Source organism: Marmota monax, unplaced genomic scaffold (assembly GCF_021218885.2).
Source record: "Marmota monax isolate L192 unplaced genomic scaffold, Marmota_monax_Labrador192_F-V1.1 WCK01_AAM20220418_F8-fsc00006, whole genome shotgun sequence".
NCBI lineage: Eukaryota > Metazoa > Chordata > Mammalia > Rodentia > Sciuridae > Marmota > Marmota monax.
The window spans coordinates 11788544-11793183 of record NW_026693712.1 but is presented as its reverse complement, the minus strand read 5'-3'; the positions used below and the strand labels follow the sequence as shown (position 1 = coordinate 11793183).

Below are 4640 nucleotides of genomic sequence, written 5' to 3'. Positions count from 1 at the left end.
GCATACCATGCAGTCTGTTTACTAGCTTTTATAATTCTGCAGATCATGTACTATTATTCTTTTTTATAAACAAGGAAGCCCAACTTTTGGCAGAGTCATAACCTAAATGAAATATGTATAAAGGGTCTAAGGGTTCCTTGAAAGGGCCTATTCTGAATGTCGGTGCATGCATGTATGTGCTATTGTAAGTGGGTGTATGGGATACACAACCAGTTTTGTTGTTAGAGGAGCAGCTCCATTATCTCACTACTCTCTATATGATGCTATAGCTATGCCCAACAATTATATTTGTTGACAAAATATCACATTTAAAAGTCAACTGCTGCATATTCACATATGTGATTAATTAAGAAAGCAAAGCAGCCTATTACAAAAAAGACTGAAATAAGAATGGCTCATCTCACCCTAGTTCTGCAAGTATGTGGCCTTAGGCATGTGACTTACTTAATTTATTGTCTTTCTTCTTTGTATTTGCCTCACCTACCAAACAGGTTTATTAAGGACTTCATTCTCTGAGCAAGGCATTGTGCAAAGAATTTTATATGCATCGACTTAATTTTCATCAGGACTCCATAAACTGTGATGATTATTCCCCCTCCTTTTTTTAAACCAGTGGAGAAAACAAGGCCTAGACCAGTGAAGTTCCTTGTTCAAAGTAGCACAGTTAGCACTTCAAATTGAAATTCAAACCTTCTACTTTCTGACCAGAGCCTGTGTTCAGAGAGCTCTGATAGCTCTTTCATGAAAATCTAGAGAAATGATACATGGGAAGACCAAAGGTAACATGTTAACCAATAAAATAAGCACTTAAGTTGATCTTAGATAGAAGCTAAGTTTAAGACAAACACTCATATAAAGAAATATCCTAACACTCTCAAAGGTATTAATCTCACAAACACACAGCAATTTTGTCATGTAAATTACTTAAGTTGGAGAATAAAGGTGTCACTCACAAGCACAAGAGCAACAGTATGCCTATAGATTCCTTAACTGAGACTAGCCAGGAAGGTATTTCATAAAATAATGCTCAAACAGCAAACTATTTCTGTAATGTAGGCAGCAAAAAGAGTTTTCAACTTGTCACATGCCAGATCAAATTTGCATTTCTTGTAACTCTGCAGTAAATCACATGCCACTTCGCACTGAGATGACTTGTGATGGAAGCCCAGAGCATATCCGATGATAACTTTAGGAAAATGTATTCCGGAGGCATCTTCTATTACCTATAGATCAGCGGAAGCAGAGAATCCTAGACAGTAAGCAGTGGCACCAGGCAATCTTGATATGCCAGCACACAGAATGTATTTTATGTAAAAACAAATTACACTGCATTTTTATGAGGCAAAAAAATTGACCCATCAGAAGCTAAAATTTTAATATTCACTCAGGTCATGCTGCCATATTCAAAATAAGAGGGAAATAGAGGAGTTATACAGTTTACCTTGACTCAACGGTGAATTTATTTTTGTCACTTCATTTCTATTTCATAATCATAAACGTAACTCTACAATCCAGCTAGACATGAAGAGGAATAAGGAAAATTTGGAAACTAAAGCACAACTGTAGCAAAAACACAAACATTATAGAATATTGCAAGCAGGTAGGATAAGAGGTGTTCTCCTGAGCTACAGAAGGTCTATTGTTTGAGATAAAAAATGAATTAGATGTACTAGAGTTTTCCACAGTCATCTATGATGACCTTGTTGCTGGTCTTGCCATTCCTAGACCCAAAGTCCACCATGACTTCCATCACAGCCACGCCCTTTTCCTCAATCCTAAAGGTCACCTGCCTGCCATCCAACCACTGAGTTCTGGCGGTACAGATAAAAAATGAGAATCATTTGGGCTCAGCCTAACATTTGCCACGAACAAGATGCCAGGACCTATATATTTCAGAATGAAGTTCCAATCCTCAAATTTCTTCTTCTCATAGACGGACTTTCCATGCCATTATGGCGTGTGAAGTCACTATCCCAGAACATAAATGTACTTGAATAATTCTACAAAACCAGGAAAACTTATGGCCTAATCCTTTGTCTTCAGTGCTCAGAGCACAAAAATGGTCTGCTACCTTTAGAACTTGGTCTGCTAACAGCTTGAAGCAGCTGGTGGCCTAAGGGCCCGCTGTTGACAGCTATGTTGAGGAACTTGACCCCTGGCAACCAACAGCTCCAGGTGACAGTGGCTTCCGCAAAGTCTTAAGAGTTAATTTAAATATTTCTAATCATAACTCATCCTTTTTGTTTTCCTTCCTTGGATTACAGGAATTTGAACCCTCATCATCTTTTTTCCCCATTTCATGGACCTCAAAGTTTGAAGCCTTGTTTTTCAACCATGAATATATGAAACAATGTTTTAAAAATGGACAACCCTTTGCCTGACACAGAGTAGGGACTCAATAAACCTTAGTTCCAATTTCCTCAGGGTATATATACATCATTAATCTCACACAGAATTTGCAATGAGCTTGACTATGTTCTATAATTTTAATTTGGCAGAATTTTATGAGCAAATTGATACCGACTATAATATTGTTTGGGATAGACGTTAAAAATGACTGCTGTCTTCCATATACTTTCATCATAACCTTTGAATTTTCCTGACAGACTGCCACTGAGTTTTGTCTCAATATTTGGTGACCAAAGACTTAATTAAAAACATAAAACAAGGTATTTTCCAAATAGATGCAAAACAGTAAAACTAGATTATAAAATATTTTCAGTAATCCTAATTGCACATGCAGAAAAAAATCCCTGCTCTTTTATGAATATACACATGTAAAGGAAAAAACATACAAGAATATGTATCAAAATACTGAATTAGTAGAGTATAAGTCATAGGAAAATTGTAAATTTTTGTTTCTTCCTTTATGTTCGTTTATGTTTTCCTAAAATTGCCTTATAGATATTTTATTGATGCATATTAATTGTACAAAATAGTGGGTTTCATTGTAGCACATTTGTACATGCTTATAACAATTTCACTACCCACTACCTTCCCTTTCCCTTCCCCCACCTTCCTCTAATTCCCTTCCTGTACCCTAATAGTCTCCCCTTTACTTTCATGAGATCCTTTTTTAATGTTTTTTTGTCCCCCTAACTTCCACATAGTAGAGAAAACTTGAGACACTGAGATTCTGAGTCTGGCTTATTTTACCTCATATGATGCTCTTCGATTCCATCCATTTTCAAAATATTAAGTATGAGTTTACTTTTATAATCAAAAACATTGTTCTTTCCAAATGTGTGTCTAAGTTGTTATTTTAGATAAAAATACATTGATTGAATCTGGTAAAAATTGCTGATGAAGAATTATTGAACCAAACTGTTATCTCCCTGCTGTATCAAAAAGACCTATTATTCAAAATAAAAAATAAAAATAAAATTAGTTCCCTCATCCAAGTTGAGTCACTACCTCATGCAGAACACATCAGCAGTTGGACAGCTGAGTGGGGAAGGGCCATTATGACGAGGATGTGAAATGAGGGCTTACAAATGTCCTCGAGGTAAATCCTTTCCACCAAAGGATTAGTTAATAGGACATGACATAATCACCTTCCTGGTGGGGAGTGGTGGGGTTTTCTTTCCAATGTTCTACGCTGAGTGTGTCTCTTTGATTTTATCATACTCGAATATTTGAGAGCCAGTTCCAAACAGAATTTCCTTTTGCCTTAAGTGGGAAGGAGACAAATGTTAAAGTAGTGGCTGAGCAATATCATAAAAAAGATACTCACTTCAAATGCTTTAATGCTCTACTTTCCTTGCTCACAGATGCAATTAAATCTCCTAAATGAAGATCTCTAAGAACAAGTCAGACAGTAAATTGAGTTACAAGAGGTAATGGGGGAGAAAAAACCCAAACCAAAAACCTGTCCAACCTCTTTGCCAGTCAAAATGGCTCACAATAATTCACAATGTTTCCAAGCTTTGGAAAAAATGTGCTTATTTTGTTTATTCTTCCAGTTCCTCTTCATATTTTTTATCTGTTTTACAAAACAATCTCATTGGGCTTACAATATTATTATAACAATTTTGTTCTGATTATTTGAAACAAAATGATTCTCTTAGCTTTTATTCTTCAAAGATAAAAATAACAGTGAATCCCTTGTTTATCTCTCTCCCCCTTCTTTGCCCCTTCCTTCCTTCCTTCCTTCCTTCCTTCCTTTTCAATGAAAATTTAAAAATATGGAAAGACAGAGAGTAATTTAGTCTGTGTACTCACTGTCTAGGATCTATAAATGCTAATTTTTCATGGTATTTTGCTCATATGTTTTACAGAATTCATGCACCTTAGGCATCCCTTAGCTGTTCTGTCTCTCCTCTTCTCTCTCACTTTCTATAAAAAAGAACATATTGATAGCTGATATTTTCCTATAGTCTGCTCTCTCATGGAAGCTGTTCCTTAATTGGAATTTTTAAACTTGTTTTCTTTATCCACTTAATCACTATATCTTAGTTTATTTGCTTTTGAGTATCATCTTTGGCCAGGGACGGTGTAGAGAAGTCTCTCCCTCCTAGAACACTGAGGCTTGCAACAATAACATTAGGTTTACTGGGGACATGTTTTCTTTTATTATACTTTGGGGACGCTCAAGGAACCTGGACATGAGAGTTACATATAACATTCAAAAAGGCAACCTT

General features: G+C 36.0%; 1 pseudogene; it reads right to left on the bottom strand.

Annotated features, from left to right (window-relative positions):
* Nucleotides 1-1669: 1669 nt before the first annotated feature.
* Nucleotides 1670-1982, bottom strand: LOC124103700 (peptidyl-prolyl cis-trans isomerase A-like; annotated as a pseudogene).
* Between the last annotated feature and the right edge of the window lie 2658 nt (nt 1983-4640).